We start from the raw sequence: 19,025 nt of genomic DNA on the forward strand, positions 1-19,025 counted from the left end.
GGTGCTGAATGAGATTCCTCCCCTTAGAACACTGGCCTCAGCAGTAAGGTCATACCAGGAAACATTCAGGTGGACTACACAGTAGAAAAGGTACAGGAGACAACCAAGAACTAGGGCAGTGGTAATGAGTAGGCACATCAGTTACACAAGACCACTCTTTCAAGACTGAGAAAGGTGGCTGTTTCACTTGATACATAGAAGCAAATACAGGAAATTGAAAAAAATAGGTTAATCGGAGAATATGTTTCAAAAGAAAGAACAAGACCAAGCCCCAGAAAAAAGAATTTAAGTATATGGAGATATGTAATCCACACAATAAAAAAAACGTTAAGTAATGGTCATAAAGTTGCTCGCCAAACTTGGAAGAATAGATGAACACAGTGAGAATTTCAACAAACAGACAGAAAATATAAGCACCAAACAGAAGTTGTAACTGCACTGAAAAGTATACTAGACAAATTTGACAGCAGAATGAAGAAAATAGAAGAACAAATCAGTGAGCTGGAAGACAAAGAAACACAGCTCACCCAGACAGAGCAGCAAAATTTAAAAAAGAAAAAAATTTAAGTGGAAAAATACATTATGGGACTTCTGGGACAACATCAAGTAGAATAGCATTCACGTTATAGGGGTACCAGAGAAGAAGAGAGAGGGAAATGGCCACAAAAAGTGTTTGAAATAATTATAGCTAAAAACTACCCTAATGCAGGGAAGTAAACAAACGTTCAAGTCCAGAAGCCCAGAATTTCAAATAATGTGAAACCAGAAGAGATCCTAACTAAGACACATTATAATTAAAATGGTAAAAGTTGGGATGAAGAGAGAATCTGAAAAGCTTCAAGAAAAAGACAATTTGTCACATACAAGGAAAACCCCATAAGAGGCTATCAGAATACTTTTTAGCAGAAACTTTACAGGCCAGAGGGGAGGTAATGATCTATTCAAAGGTCAGAAAGGAAAAAACTTAAAACCAAAAATTCCCTACCCTGCAAGGTGATCATGCAAAATAGGAGAGATTAATTAAGAGTTTTTTAGATAAGCAAAAGCTAAAGGAGTTTATCACTCCTGAACTGCCCTTACAAGAAAAGTTATAGTGACCCAAACTGAAAAGAAATCATATTAATTCATAATAAGAAAACATTATGGAGGTAAAAAACTAAATGGAAAAGGTAAGTAGAACATCTCTTACAAAGCAAATATGAAAGTTAAAAGATAAAAGTAGCAAAAATAGCTAAAATTACAATAATTAAGGGATAAAGTAAACAAAAAAAGTAAAAAGTCTCATCAAAAATATACAATTTGGGTGGCCAGTAAAACTGTAAAGATTTGAGATGTGTTCAAATTTAAGTGGCTATCAATTTAAAACGGACTGTTAGATACATAAGCTGTTATATGCGAACCTCAGAGTAACCACAAAGACAAAACATATATAAAAACAACAAAAAAATGAGGAAGAAATCTAACCATAACACAAAGAAAGTCATCAAACCACAAGGGAAGATAGAATGACGTAAGTAAAATAATTATATTATTGTTTAAGCTAATTTAAGTCTCGGGTTTAGTTACATACAGACAAAGTATACTAAGACAACACTCAAAGAAAAGAAGAGTAAAGGGATTAAGGGAAAAAAAACTCTCATAGACACAAACAGTATGGTGATCACCACAGAGAAAGTGGGGGAAGTTCAAAGAAGGTAAAGAGGGGGAGGGGATAAATGGTGCTGGAAGAAGACTTGACTTGAGGTGGTGAACACACAATGCAGTATACAGGTGATGTATTACAGATTGTATACTTGAAACCTATGTAATTTTATTAGCCAATGTCACCCCAATAAACTCAAAAAAAATTTTTTTAAGAAGTAACATAGATGAACTATTCAAAATACAATTTTTCTTGGAGTCATTCATGATTGTTTGCTCGATTTCCCAAGTTACTCAAACATACAAGTTAAGGTAAATAGCAATAACTACAGATCACAGAGCTAAACAATAAAAATCACTGCAAATATAGTGGTGAGCTGGGGTACAAGTTGCTCTAGTGATGGTCCTGTGTTTCCATGCTGCTCCTGGAACTGTTGTTGCTATTGTTAAAGACTTGGGTTTTCTCTACAGTAGGTGAGGTTTCTTAAACTTTATTGTGTGAGTCAAGTAATTTGTTGTTTAATGAACTCAGAATGTGGTTTCTTTGCATCACCAAGAGCTGAAGCAAACTGTCACTTAATTTTGTTTATTTCTACATGACCACCTAAGAACAACGAGATAATCATTTCTAAGTTCTCATACAATATTATCAATCATTCAGCTTGCCATTGAAGGTTTTGTCTTGCATCATCATTTGACTCATCCAGTTAATGGATAACACCCTTGTGTTTTGATAATTTCTAAGCCAAATATAATCTATTTCCTTCAGAGCTGCCCAACTCTGTTGCTGATTATTAAAATGAACAGAATTAATTTTAATTTTAGTCTACTACTTTTAATAAAATATTTCAATAACTTTGTTTTTAAAAAGACAGCAGCCAGAGCAGTCTGAAATCGGGTTTCTTAGGTTTAAAACTTAGTTCTCACAAGCTTTTGGGTAAGTAACAGCCTCTCTGTACACTCATTTTCTCCTTTTTAACGTGAGGAGTAAGTAGCATGTATCTCATAGAACTGTGAAGAGGATAGCACATGTGAAGCACTTAGAATGATAACTCACATACACTAAATAATTAGCTACCTATTCACTCATCATTCATTCAACAAACAATTCATGGTGATCCTAATCTGGTAAGGTACTGTCCTGGGACTTGTGAGAATGTAAAGATAAAAAGACATGCTCTTCCTATAGCTTTTAAGAAGTCAACTGTCTGGTTAAGGCACAAACAAAAATAGCAATGTCGTTTAGTATTTTAAAAAATACCACAGGTATATTCTATATAAAGAGTAGAGAAGACAGAGGTGGGTCAGTGCTAGTCTAGTATTACTTATATTCATGTAATTTATGTAGTGCAGTGATGTAGTGTTTTTCTGTTACTATGAAAATCCTGTTGTTAAAGCTTGCCTTCATGCCTGTAGTCTGTTTCTTATTAATCTGCATAGCAAAACAGCACAGCATATTATAGTAGCAAGAAGGAAACTAAAGAAAGCATCAAAACATAGAAAACATATTGTGGCCTTCTTCCTGAACACTAGCTGAGTAGAACTGACCATACCTTCCTTTGAGACTCCTCATGCCCTGTGAATACTAATTCTAGAAGACCAAAGATCATAGGCTATTGAGCTTTGACTTTCTGGTATCTCAGAGCCCTGCCAATGAGAATATCACTTTCTCCAAGTCACAGTGATTGGTTCAGAAAAGGGAAAATAACCCAAACAAGAGTCAGAAGTTCTCTGCCAGAACAATTGTTGAAAGACTCGTTCTGTCTACTCATTTTGCCAAGATACTGGAATATGAGGTCCAGTTGCCAGCAACCATCTTGCTGCCACCTGGAGAAAGTCTGCGAAGGAAGCAGAACAAGGCAAGCAAGCTAGAGACCTAAGGGAGAGAGGGAGAACACCGACAACATAGCAACAGTGAATTTAGCTGGGCCAGCCTTCCACTTGGCCTTCCCAGTTAACGAGCAAATACATCCCCTGTTTGCTTAAAACCAGTTTGATGATGTTGTTGGCTCACACACAAGACCCAGAGTACGTGTTACTCTTACGATTCACAGATTTTTTGTAAGTAAATCTTCCTGAAACATAGTTTTAGTATTTGAATAGTTATAGAGGTGAAATAATCCTCGTTTCCATCCCCTGTCCCCACCACAACCCTCAATATTGTCATTTGCACATAGCTTATGAGTGAACAAAAGATTTCCTACATCACATTAGATTCCAATTATAATCTAACCATCAAGAAGGTAAGCATTGTTATTAATATTGTATGTTCAAGGAAATTAAGGCTTTGATTATTTAGGTAACTTGCCTGGACTAATTCATTTAATTTTTGTGTATTTGTTTTTAAAAACTTAGCCTTCCTTCATAAAAAGAAATGTATATTGATTTACATTTGTAGTCAAGACAGAGCAACAGACCCAGATTTACCATTTACCCTCTTATCTTAAACAACTAGAAAATTGTGGGGGTGGGAAATACACACACACTTTTCAGACATTGAAACATGGGCATCACAAGCACAGGACTATAATCTCTGAGAGAAGGAAAACAAAGTGAACTCTACGGTTATACCCATTTAATGCCTAAAGGCAGTTTTTAGGCTGAAAATCATCCAAAATGCTCCTTACAATCTCTCTGCATTGAGGATACAAAGAAAATGGTCCAGGGAGGCCAAGGCAAGCAGAATTTAAGTGTAGAGTATTGGAAAGGAGGGAGCCAGAGTGGAAAGATCTTAACATATAGTCAAAGTGTAGAACAGCACAAGGCTCATGATTGATGGTGGGGATGAATTAGCCAGGGACCAAAAATGTTATAGTCCCAGAGTGAGCTGGAAGGCCTGAGAACCAGTTCAAGCACATGAGAAAACCAAATCAGAGTGAATTTCCCTTCTTTTTGTTCTATTCAGGACTCCATTGATTGGATGAGACCCTCCCATGTGGGGGTGAGAAATCAGCATTATTTAATCTGCCAATTCAAATTTTAATCCCATCTGAAAACACCCTTACCTGTACGTTCAGAATAATGTGTAAACAAATATCTGGGTATCCTGTGGCATTATCAAGTTGATACACAAAATTAACCATCATAAATATAAATAAAGCAATAAGTTAAAATTAAAAGGATAAGAAAAGATAGACCATAAAACACAAATAAAAAATATGGAGTGCCCATATGAATATCAATTAAATAGACTTCAGAATACGGAAGACTGCTGGGAAAGGCATCAACTCAACAAGAGGACAAAAAATATCTAAATGTGTGTGCATGCAACAGCAAAGCTTCAACATACATAAAGTAACAACTGAAGAAAAAGACCGACAAGATATATAGTAAATCTATTATTATGGTTGGGGATTTCCACACTCTTTCTTCAGTAATTCATAGAAGAAGTGAACAAAAAATTAGTACTGTTATATAAAAATTAGTAGTGTTATTCAAATACCACTGCCAACAAGTGGCTAACTTTATATTTGTAGAACATACCATCCAAAAACAACAAAAAAACAGAATATATTTTTAAATATGTATGCAACATTCACCAAAGCAGATCATACCCTGAGTCATAAAACAAATTTCAATAAATTTAAAAGTATTGAAACAATAGAGTGTTCTTTCCTATTTAAAAATAAAACAAGAAATCAAAAATTATACCCAGCAAATCTCAAAATAATAGAAAGTTGAGCAACACACTTGGGTCTAAGAATAATTACAAGGGAAATTAGAAAATATTTTGATTAGATGGAAATTGAATTTCATATAAGAATTTGTGGTATGTAGCTCAAGCAGTGCTCAAAGGAAACCTTAAAACTTTAAATGCTTACATTACAAATAAAGAGATTTATAAAACATGATCTGAGCCTGCACCTTAAGAGACCAAACACAGGAGAGTAAATTAAGCACAAAGTAAATAGAAGCGAGGGATGAAAAACAGAAAAGTAGAAATCTTTGAGAAAACAGGGAAAAAAAGAGGAAATCAGTAACAGATAACCTGAATAGCCCTACATTATTTAAAGAAATTTTACGTATAGTTAAAAATCTTCCCTGAAAACAAAACAAAACTCAACTAAACAATGTCAGATGGCTTTACTGGTAAATTGTAAGCAATATAAAAAAGAAAGAGAAATATTGGCCTGATATCAAAACAAAGGAAATATAAGAAAATTAGAACATGTATAAAGGACCCACGGACAAAGCCAAAGTGGGGTAAGATTGAGGGTGGGCAGTTGGGGGTGGGTAGAGCTGGGGAGAGTAATGGAGGGAATGCAGACAACTGTACTGGAACAACAATAAAGAAAAATAAAATTAGAAATCAATAAGCTTCATGAACATTCTAACAAAATTTCAGCAAATAAAATCCAGCAATATACAGGGTCCAGCATAAGTAATGCCTGCTTGAGTGTGGCTGGTAGGGTAATATGTGAGTGTAATAAAATAATTTTATAGTTTTAATTTGAACATTTCACCTAAAATGTCATATGGTGTCCTTGATGTGATATTGTTATGTTACAGTATTACATGCTTATGACTGTGTAATCAAAGATTTTGTAATAAAAAGGTGCATTATTTGCATCAGACCCTGTATATGAAATATAATATATTAAGACCATGAAGTTTTTAACCAAAGAATGCAAGGTTGGTTAATCTTTTAAAATCAGTCAAAGAAATTGTTTGATAAAATTCAAAAGTTATCACGATAAAAACTCCCAGGAAACTGGGAATAGAAAAAAACTTCCTCAACATGATAAAAGGAACCAACAAAAAACCTACAGCTATCCTCGTACAAATACTGAATATATGGCAAATATTTTCCTCTGTTCCTCTTATTCAATATCCAATATCATACTGCAGATTCTAGCCAGCACAGCAAAGCAATAAAAGAAAAAAAAAGGCATATAGTTTTGAAAGGAAGAAAACCTTTTGTCCAAAAAGAAAACCCTAGAGAATTTATAAAAATGATATTAAACCTAAAAAGTGAGCTTAGCAAAGTTGCAGGAATCAAAGTCAATATGCAAAAACATCACAGTTCTATATACTAATAATGAATATTTAGAAATTGAAATTCAAAAATCATGCTACTTACAATATTATCAGATAATAGAAAATTTGGATACAAATTGATCAAAACAATTTTTGTACATTGAAATATACTAAATATTCCTGAGAGAAATTAAGGAAAGGCTAAAGAAATGGAGATATGTACCATGCTTATGAATCAGAAGACTGAACCTTGTTAAAATATCACTTATCACCAAACTGAGCTATACATACAACAGAATCCAAATTAAGATTTCACAAACACATTTTTCTTTGGTATAAATTTATAAGCTGATGTCAAAATATATATATTTAAAATGAAATGATGTAAAGTTTGAGGACTTACATGATCTGATTTTAAGGTTTACTAAGAAACTACAGTAATCAGATACTGGTGCATGGACAGACAATGCAGAAATGCATACATGTCTACAGTAGAATGATTTTTGACAAAGGTATGAAGGTAACTCAACTGGAAATAGGATAGTGTTTTAAACCAATTGTGCTATAAAAATTGGATAGCCACATGGGGGAAAAAATATAAACCTAGACCTTTATTTTACACCACACAGAAAAATATTTGCTTGAAATGAATAATAGGCAAATGTTAAGAGGTGAAACTATAAAAATTAACAAGAAAATAAAAGAGAAATTACTTGTGACCTTGGGTCAGGAAAATATTTCTTGGATGGAACACAACAAGCATAAACCATTAAAGAAATATGAATAAATTTATTTGAGCAAAATAAAAAAATGTTTATGCTTCAAGAGGCACTGTTCAGAAAGTGAAAAGGCAAGCCACAAAATGTGAGGAACTATATGCAGAATTTTAAAATAAAGGGCTCCCTGTCAAAATATATAAAGAATTCTTACAATTCAGTAAGAAGACAAAAAAGAAGAATAAAATTGGCAAAAAAATTCTTTAAAAAGCTTTACTAAAAAGATTTATAAACACAAAAATTTTCTTAGAATTATTATTCATTAAAAAATGAGAATTAAAACTGCAGTAAAATGTCACACACTAGAATGATTGAAGTTTAAAAGCATGTTTAGGGAAGGGTGCAGGAACACTGGAACATTCATACATTGATGGTGGAAATGTGAAATACACATTCACAAGGGAAAACAGTTTAGCAGTTTCTTCTAACATTAAAATACATTACCATATAACCCAGCAATCCTACTCCTATATATTTATCCAAAAGAAATGAAAATATATGTTCACACAGAGGCTTATTCTCAAAAGTTCGTAACAATCTTATGCATAGTAGTACAATTTGGAAATCATCCCCTGGTGAATGGATAAACAAATTGTGGTATATCCATATAATGGAATACTACACAGAAATGAAAGGGAGTAAACACAACAATATGGACAATTCTCAAAAGCAAATGGAAAGAATCCAGATACATACTGTGTGGTATAATTTATATGAAATTCTATAACAGGCAAAAATACAGTGACACAAAGCACATCAGTGGTAGTCAGGGTCTGGGGTAGGGAAGGTATGAGAACAAAGGTCTATGGCAAACCTTTAAGAGTGAGAATTCTGGTGGTGGTTACACAGCTTTACATACTTGTCAAAATCATCAAATTGTACATCCAAATTTGGTGAATTTTCTTGTACGTAAGTTATACCTCAACCAAGCTGATTAAGAAAATATTTAATTTCTCTTTATTTACAACATGCACAGAATGATTGGAGAAGAAAAATTTGGTGTTTTAAAAATAAATTATTTGATCCATTTTTTTTTACCTTATTTGTAACGCCTCTTTCTCATGTCTCTATATACAATTACCTTTTTATACATCTGAGATTTTTGTAATTTGGATGTCTCAGGAGGTCTTCAAATTTAATTTATCTAATTTCAAATTATCATAATTTTCCATTCACATTACATGCATTTGTTTGTTTGTTTATGTGTTTGTTATCTCTCTACTGTATATCAAAGCCAGAACACTGGGCTTTATCCTTAAGTCCACAATGATCAACAATCCACAGTCAACTCAATCCCAGTTTTTCTACCTTTGAAATCTCTCTGCTTGTCTCCATCTGCACTGATGCTATTTTACTGTAGGCCACTTGATGTCCCACTTGGAGGACAGCAACAGCCACCCATCCAGCTTCTGTATGAGTCACAACAATTTCATTACAAATCTCATCTGTCACATGCCCTTCCAGGGGCACCACACTGCCCACAGGATTAAGTTCTAATTGCTTTACATTGGTCTGGAAGGCCAACTTACCATTTGCCCTTAACTCTGCAATCATATCTTCGGCCTCTGCTGCCACAGAGAATTGTCTTCAGTTCTCACAGTGTGGCATGTTTTATTTCACCTGTGGGACTGACAGAAATCTCTCTCTGGAACATTTTCTCTTTAATCAATATGCTTCTTTGTCCCAGCCTCACCACTTGACTCATTTCTTACTTGTCCTGTAGTTTTACCTTAGACATCACTTCCTCTGTACACCATTTGACTTTTCTTGGGTTTCCACGGCCCCTAGGACCCCTGTAATACCATCTACCTGGGTAAATTTTTTGGAAACTTTTAAACCTATATCCCTCTCCAGGCCTCAAGATCCATGGGAGCAAAGAATCTTCCCAACTTCCTCACCAGACTCCTCAGAACCTACCATAGTGCATTTTACAGAGAAAACACTCAATAAGGGTTATACAAGTAAATGCTTTTTCCCCTCCAACAAAAACACTCAGGTTAATCATATCTTTTTTTAAAATTTATTGTATTTTTCCATTACCTTTTAGTCCCTTTATACATCCTTCCTCCCCACCAATCACACTGTTGTCCATGTCATGAGTCCTTTTCCCTTTTTACTCAAACCCTCTACTCCCAGGTCCCCTGCCCCCCTTGGCTGTCACTCTGGTCTTTATCTATGAGTTCGTCTCTATTTTGCTTGTTAGTTCAGTTTGTTCATTAGATTCCACATATGAGTGAAATCATGTATTTATATTTCTCTGGTTGGTTTATTTCACTTAGCATAATGTTCTACAGGTCCAGCCATACTATTGCAAAGGGTGAAATTTTCTTCTTTTTTATGGCCAAGTAGAATTCCATTGCATAAATGTCCCATAGTTGTTTCATCTACTCATCTACTGATGGGCTGCTTCCATATCTTGGTGATTGTAAATAATGCTGCAAAGAACATAGGGGTGCTTTTGTTCTTTTGAATTAGTGTTTTGGGCTCCATTGGATATATTCCCAGAAATGGGATCACTGTGTCGAAAGGCAGATCCGTTTTTAATTTTTTGAGGTATATTGTTTTCCACAGTGGTTGTATCAAACTACATTCTCACCAACAGTGAAAAAGGATTTGCTTTACTCCACATCCTTGGCAGCACTTGTTGTTTGTTGATTTATTGATAATAGCAATTCTGACAAGGAACTACTAGAACTGATAAATGAATTCAGCAAAGTTGCAGGGTACAAAAATAATATCCAGAAATCAGTTGCAATTTCATATGCCAATAAGGAACTAACAGAAAGGGAGAGTAAGAAAACAACCCAATTCACAATTGCTTCAAAAAGAATAAAATACCCAAGAATAAACCTAACCAAGAATGTAAAAAAACTGTACTCAGATAACTATAAGATACTGAAGAAAGAAATTAAAGAAGGCAGAAGTAAGTGGAAGCACATACCATGCTCATGAATAGGAAGCATTAACATCACTAAAATGTCCATGCTACCCAAAGCAATCCATAGATTCAATGCAATTCTAATCAAGATTCTAATGACAGATTTCATGGAACTAGAACAATTAATTCAAAAATGTGTATGGAACTACAAAAGACCCCACAGGGCAACAGTGATCCTGACAAAGAAGGACAAATTTGGAGGAATCATGATCAAAGGCCATAGTAATCAAAACAGCCTGGTACTGGCAGAAAAACAGACACATAGATCAATGGAACATTATAGAGAGCCCAGAAATAAACCCACACCTTTATAGTTAATTAATATTCAACAGAGAAAGTAAGCACGTACAATGGGCTATAGATAGTTTATTTAATAAACGGTGTTGGGAAAATTGGACAGATGCGTTCATCTAGACAACCTTCTTACACCACACACGAGAATAAGTTCAAAATGGATCAAAGACTTAATTTAAATGTTAGACCTGAAATCATAAAAAACCCAGAAGGAAACATAGGCAGCAAAATCTCAGACATTGCTCTAGCAATATTTTATCAGACATATTTCCCCAGGCAAGGAAAACAAGAGAAAAAATAAGCAAATGGGACTACATCAAACTGAAAAGTTTTTGCACAACAGAAGAAACCATCCACAAAATAAAAAGACAACCCACAGAATGGGAGAATATATTTGCCTTTGCATCTGATGGGGATTAATGTCTGAAATTTATAAAGAACTTACAAAACTCAAGGCCAAAAAAGCAAACAACCCAATTAAAAAAAAATGGGCAAAGGACCTGAATAGACACTTCTCCAAAGAAGACATACAGATGGTCAACAGACATACAAAAACACATTCAACATCACTAATCATCAGAGAAATGCAAATTAAAACCACAATGAGGTTAATCATATTTTTCAAAATTAAATCCTGGGCCATGTGCTTAGCTTTCAATCACATAGTTCAAATACTCCCTGTGGCAAGTTAGCCCTTTTTAAGGGTCCATTTAAAAGTATCATTGGTTGCTTTTTCTTTATAATAATCTCATTTCTCACTCCTTCTCTAATTTACAAAAACAAAGCTAAAACGGGTGGACATATGGTGTTTGTAAGTGCCTGTTGCACAGCGGGGTCGCACGACCCATCACAGACCTGCACCTCTATCTGCCCATTGCTGCTTCCTCCTTACATGGTGAGAGTGAGGCCTCAGTTTACATGCAGTGTGTTTCTTCTCTTTAAAAACGAGTTGTAATTTATGTAAAACCTTTGTTGTGTTCCAGGGCAATAATTCAAAGATTAGGAATACATCTTCTCTCTGATAACGTATATGATCATTGTTAGAAACGTTATGTACTTTCTACCTCTGCCAGATAGAGCATTTTATTAGGTGCTGAGAGTGTTTAATGACTACCATGGAGGTCTATTTTAGGGTTAGGGCTATTTTAGAGATAGGACTAGTCAAGGTCAGTGATTTATCTGAGTATAATGCAAAATGACAACTTCTCTATATCATCATATGGTTTCAGCCTATTATATGGTTACCCTGTATCATAGGTGGTTTGTCATAGTTACTGTCTTTCGTATTTAGAACTACATGTATGAAAGAGTACTCTCTTCTGTCTGAATAAACACTCATTAAAATATCCTCCATCTCTGATTATAACAATACTACATATTTAATACAAAAAAGTCTAGAGATACACACGCACAAATACATAGTTGCTTCTGAAGAAATGAATGGGATTAGATGAGGCCATAAGGTAATTTCACTCATTTTTTTTGCTTTGTTTTATTTTTTTGCATAGTATGTATTTAATGATATATCATTTGTTATAATTAAATGAAATAAGCCTGTCAGGGAAAGATGAATACTGTATGATTTCACTCATATGTGGGATCTAATAAACACACTGAACCCACAACCAAAATAGAGACAGACTCATAGAGCACAGGATGACAGCTCAGTGGGGTTGGGGACGATGAAGGGATTGGAGCGAGAAAAAGGAGTCATGGACAAGGACAGCGGTGTGATGATTCCAGGTGGGGCTGGAGGTGGAAGCAGGTATAAGGGTATAAATGGTAATGGGAAAAATATAATAAAAATAAACTAAAGTAAAAGAAATAAAAATAAAAAGATATAAAAAGAAATTGAAATTTTTGAGAAATGTGACAAAGCATAAAAAATAAATTTTACATGTTACTGGTAATAATTTGTGTATTTACTTTGGTAAAAGTCCTATTTTTATAAATGTATAATTACATATATATTTTTAAATAAACTCTGATTATGCTCTACTTGTTCAACTCACTTTCTCATGGTTATATTGAATTCATTCACTGATTATAATTTATTTAACTATTTCTATTGCTGAATATTATTATGACAGCATAAGCAATATTACAAAGAACAAAATTGAACATAAATTGTTTTTAATATCTCAAATTGTTTTCTTAGAGTATATTCTTACAAGTGAATTTGCTGGCTCAAATATGCGAATATTTTTAAGGCATTTATTACATCATGCCCATTTTGATCTCTAAAAAGTTGTTTAATCCTAGATTTCTAAAAATAATTTATGACTGTCCACATTTCCCACCACCACTGCCAATACTGAATATTATCACTTTTTATCTTTGTTAGTGTTACATCTGAGAAATCATTTCTTATTAATATTTTAATATGCATTTTTTATCCTCTGTGATATAGACATTTTCTTATACTGTTTATAAATTGTGTGATGAGTTGCCTGTTTTCTTTTATCAATTTCCCTTTATGAATCACCCTTATTTACAAAATTTTCATAAATAAAAACAGTTGCTCTTTATTTTTGTTATTTTCAAGTTATATTTACCATTATTCTTTTATTTATAATATTTTACTAGAACAGTATTTCATTTTTATGTACTTAAATTTATTAACTTATTTATTTATTCTATTTTTATTGTTTACTTTGCATTTCTACCATGGAATTAGATACATTTTTAACTATACTTTCTTACTTTTATGACTTTAAAGTTATGTCCTTTTCAGCACTTTAATCCATCTGCAGTTTTTAAATAAATATTGTGGAGTAGACATAAAGCTTTATATTTTCCAATTAGTCAACAAATTATACCATCCCGCTTTCCATTGATTAAACCGTTCTTTCTCACTAATTAAAATAGGTTCTTTATCATATTAGTAAACATGTTCACTCAGGTCATCCCAGGTTACTAATTTATTCTCCTTATTTGACATATATATGCAAAGTAATACATTATATTCATTCAAACATGGCATAAATTTCAAATTTGCATCCTATAATATTTTCTGATCAGCAATAGTTGGGTTGACTAAAGTGATGAATGTCTTGAGTCACTTTCCCAGTTTCCTAGTCCCTTCCATAAATTCATTTGTTCTTACACCAGCACCATGCCAGAGTCATTATTTTAGATTTAATAACATGATATCTAATTTTGAAAGCTCCCTTCTTTGTTTGTTCTTTCATAACTTTTTTTTTATTTTCACTTATTTATTCTTCTATAGGAGCTTTAGGATCAGTTTTATTGGAGTTACTCTAAATGTGGACATTTATTTGGGGAGACTGACATCTTTATAACACTTGTGTTCAGGGATATGACATATGTCTACACACAATCAGACCTGACTGCATGTTTCTCAATAAAATTTTACGTTCATGCAGATACTCTCACTTTATCAGATTTATTCTCAGACATAATTTTATGTCTTTTTTAAATGCATTTTCTTTTCTCATTTTGTTATTCTAAGTGGATTATTATTAGTTATTACCCCAGCCTGGCTATTTCTGAAACCTTAAACTCAGTTAGAATCCCTTGTCTGATGAGGCAGTTCATTTTTGTGAGGAAGAGATGGCCACCACAAAGCGAACAGATGGCAGGAAGTACACTGTGATGGGCTTGGTGGTGGTGGTGGCCAGTCTTAGGAAGATGACTACTCATCAGCTCTAATAACTGTTGCCATTCAGAACTCTGCCTGGGCTTCTGATTTCACAAGAGGAGACAGAAACCCGGCTTTATAGAAAATGGGCTCAACAATTTCTAAGGACACAGGAAAAATGATAAGGACACACGAGGAAAGCTGAATGTAGGAAATTAGTAAGAACTTAGTGAAAATAGGAAGTTGGATGCATACATTAATTTTCTTACTTCAGAAATGTCTGTCATATTCTGTGGAGAAAAGTGATAAATGTCTTAGCTTGGGCCACTATAACAGAAGACCATAGACTAGATTCCTTAAAAAACAAACACTTAGTTCTCACAGTTCTGGAGTCTGGAAAGTGTAAGATCACAACACTGGCATATCTGGTGTCTAGTGAGTTTCCCTGGTTAGCAATATTTCATGTGTATTTGTCACCTACCAGTGCCAGAAAAGGAGCACATCTAGACTCCACAAGAAGACAATGGAAGCTCCATGTTACGTACTTTTCCTGGACTCTGTCCTGTGCCACTGTTCCTTTGGTCAACTTTAATCTGTATCTTTTCCCTGTAATAAATCAAAACCATGAGTATAATCTCTTTCCGAGAGTTCTGAGACCCTTCTAGCACATTGTCAGTCTTGAGGGTGGTCTCCTGCGGGGACTGTTTCCTCTAAACTTTTGCAGTTGGCGTAAACTCTCACACTGGCCATTTGGATTAAACTCCTAAATAACCTTACCCTTAATACACACACACACACACACACACACACACACACACACAGTGTCAAATAGTTTTCCAGTTTTCAGTGATACTGAGAGAAAAGCAATCAAGAAAATATTGAATCTCTACTTGCAACAATTTTTGTAAATGACATAGAGAAAGCAATTCTCTGAAGGTGGAAAGTTTTCCAGACTGAAATATATAGAACAAGATTTGAACCGATTAGAGTTACATCAAAATGACACTCATGATTATAAGAACACCCTGTATTCCACATGTCCTAAATAAGTTCAGCTCAATGTACTAAAAGCACTTATAACTGAAACGACAGAATCACGTGGTAATCTTGAAAAATCACAGAAAGATACAAATATCTAGTTTCAAAATGGGTAAGATAAAGGGTTTTATAATTGGTACATAGCTATATATTTATGAGGAAATGAAAAGAGACTAGATGGAGCTTTGATTGTTAGTGAAAAAAAATTTCCTTACTGATTCATGGGTAGGACACCAGGCTGTAGCTATGGTTCACTAATTATAACCTAATTCAGAATACAAATTTCTTTCTATTTGAAAGCTCTCTGCTTAGTTATCAGAAATAAAATCTGGGGCTGAGTGGACAGAAATCTGATTCTATTCCAAACAACTCAGAAAACACAGTAATGTGTCCTCAGCACATTAGTTCAAAAATGATAAACTGGATGATATTGAGAAGATGAAGTAAAATGAGTAGACATTTTTAACCAAGATAAAAGGTTTGGGCATAAGACCATATCCTTCAAATATCTGAATCGTCATTATGTAGAAACACACATACTTCCACCTAAATGGCAGGGGTGGGTGGAACCAATTCCAGTGTGCAATGAGCTCCATGAAAGCAGAACTTTTTAATAACCATAGCTCCCTAAAGGTGAAGGGAACGAATGTGCTCCCTTTGGTGTAGAGTGGGGAAGCCTTTGTAGAGAGTACTTAGTATGGTCACGTGGTTCTTAGTTAAATAAACTTTAAGTAAATGATCTTTAAAGTGACTTTTAAAACTGAGTCACCTTTACCATCAAACCTTCAGATTTCACATCTTTAGATTTGTCTTCCTAGCCCAGGATACTTTAGGAATAGTAAATTAAAAGTAGGGGAAAGTAGTTATCAGAAATGACCTAACATTTATAAAATTCCAATATGTGTTTAACGTATATTATCTAATTAATTCTATAGAAAAAGATTACTATTAAGTCAGTTTTGTGAGAGGAGAGAGGTGGTGTTGTTGTTGAAAAAATTTACCCAAGTTCAAATAGCAAAAGAGTCCACATTCTGACCAAGCCAGATCTCTCTACCCCTAATGGCCACGTTATTTCTCACACCACCTTTTTCTAGTGTCAAGAGATGAGAGCCAACAAATCAATGAAAGAATGACAGAGCCTCCTTATGGATCAGATCCAGTATCTTACAAAGCACAGCTGCCCTGGGGCCATTCAGTGTGGAGATAGACCAGCCCCTTCTATTTCAAAAAGCTCTTGAAGGTGTCACTGAATTGTAAGAGCCTAACAACTGAAATTCATTTTAGTTTACAAGCTCTGGGTCATCAAGGACATATGAGGGTGTGTTGAGTCCGTTATGTCTAAGATGATCAATGCCACTGCCATTTTAAAAAAAAAGTTTATAATGAATTGTTTCATTGTTTCAAAAAATTGCATGGAATGAGGTTTAAATAAAAGTCCTCAAATCTATTCTGCAGTAGAGTTCAGAAATTTGCCTGAACGAGCTGTGGACTGTACAGCTAAGTGATAAAGTCGTCAGTATCATCAGATTTCAAGTAACAGAAATTCAAATGGAATCAGCTTAGACAATAAAGGCAACTTACCAGAATGCTCCTTTTCTAACCACAGGAAGAACAGAGGCCCAGCAAAGCCTCAGAGATAAGTGGACAAAGCAATTGATCTCCCCCAGGAGTCCTTCTTTCCATCTTTTGTCTTTCTATTCTTCTTGGCCTCTCTCTTTTCATTTTCCCCTACTGCAGACCATTTTCTCCACAAGGTGGATAAGTAGCATTATCTCTAGTAGTTTCCATCATACTAATCCCAGGGACTACACCTATCTCCGTCTTATTTGAAAATCGCAGGTAAGGACTCTAACTACTTAGCTTAGGTCAACTGTCTAACAGTGAGGTGATCAGTGGTTTCCATAAGAAAGACTTCACATAGAATGAAAATGTCCCCTGAAGGACCAAGCAAGGACATTATAAGCCAGGGAGACACCACAATTAACATCTATAACATTATTTGGACTCCAGTTGAATTAGAAATTCTTAGGAAAAATTCTACCAAAACATTAAATTTTAAACATAAAAACTTTGGGCACTTAGTGGAATAAGTTTCAATTATATAGAAAATGCACTCACTCTTTTAGGACATTTAATTATTTAATGATAGTAGGGACAAAATATGTGTTTAGCCAACACATTTTTCCAACAGTGTCATCACATCACTAGAGCATTAAGCTGCTAAATAAATGGCCCTTTCAGGAGTGATTGGGGTCCTATAGAAACTGAGTCCTTCATAAAACAAGTTTCCCTAAAAACATTTTTTAAAATATTCCAAGAACTGTTTCATTTTTTAGCTCAGTTGTTCTAAAACATTAGTTTATGAGTTGAGATGAAAGTGAGTAATAGTATCCTATTTAACTGAGCAAAAACCAAAACTTAGTGAGAACAATACAGGAAAATATATCTTAATGATTAGAAGAGACTTAAAAAATATGTTCCAATGATACAGCTATACAGAGACAGAACTGTCTATTTATGAATAGACAGTTCTGAATACTATTTATGTGAAAATTCACGGCACTGCCACTGAGAGAGAGTTTATGCCGAAGGCAAATTGTCAAGTCTGAAATGGAAGGCCTAAGAGTGGGTCCTGGACAGATTAAAGAAACACACAGCAAATAGACTGCATTGTTGCAGGCTGAAGCTCATTTTCAGAAATACATTGCTCAGCACTAAAGTGGACAGTCTAATCAGTTCCTCCGCAGAAACAGCAAGATTTTTACCAATGAAAGAAAATGTACAGAGATGAAGCTGTGACTGGAAAATTTGATCCACATGGTTGTATTTTTAGATCTGTCAAAGAGTGACCTCCGTTTGCAGCTTTTATAGCAATAGTTTAATATAAAATTAGACTCTATGTAGCATTTCTATACTTCATGGAGTTGTGCTACATATTATACCTTATCTATTATGTCGAGAAAGGTCAATATTCCTTTCATTAGTGAAATAGTTTTTTTCTTATTTATTTTAAAGCTATTTGAATGGGAGCTAGCCTATCCTGCATACATGTTATGTACAATTATGGTTAATTAACCCAAAATCACTATCTGTGATAAGAAAGTTTGATGGAGATTTGCAGAGAATGGAATGTACTATTTTGTTACTTTCAAAATATTTAAAGGGTAAAGTGATGGTGAACATATGGGGAAATTCTCACTGCTGGAAACCAAACAGAAGATGTCTTATTTTTTCATCAGTTTGTGGGAAAGTCTTGAGTGTGGAAAAATAGTGACTTCTCCATACTTAAAACAGACACAACCTGGTTGTTTTCACAGGCATATCATTATTATTTCACAGATAAGTGAGTATATAAGTGTGTCAACACATACATACATGTGCATGGTTAAGTAACACAGTGACGGCGGGGGAGGGAAGCTCTAGAGAAAAACCATTACCCTGTTTTAAACTATGCTTTTACTAAACCTATTATTGGCAATTCAGTTGACAATCATATTACTGTGTGATATTCAAATGTCAAAGGCATATCTCATTTTCAACTAAGACCATTACGTCATCCCTTGTCAAATGCACTGAAATGTGGCTCGGGCTAGCTCTGATTAGATAAGGGACCTCATGCTGGTGTTAGCAAATCCAACCCCGGGGATTGATTCTCGAGCTGAGGGAAATGGCGAAGTTATTATTGATGATGGTGCCAAAGCTAACAGGTTTCACATGTCCTTCATGACCAGATGGCTGCAGCCCCAACAGCGACACTGTT

This window comes from Phyllostomus hastatus, unplaced genomic scaffold (genome assembly GCF_019186645.2).
Source record: "Phyllostomus hastatus isolate PE091 unplaced genomic scaffold, TTU_PhHast_1.1 phas_contig_86, whole genome shotgun sequence".
Taxonomy (NCBI): domain Eukaryota; kingdom Metazoa; phylum Chordata; class Mammalia; order Chiroptera; family Phyllostomidae; genus Phyllostomus; species Phyllostomus hastatus.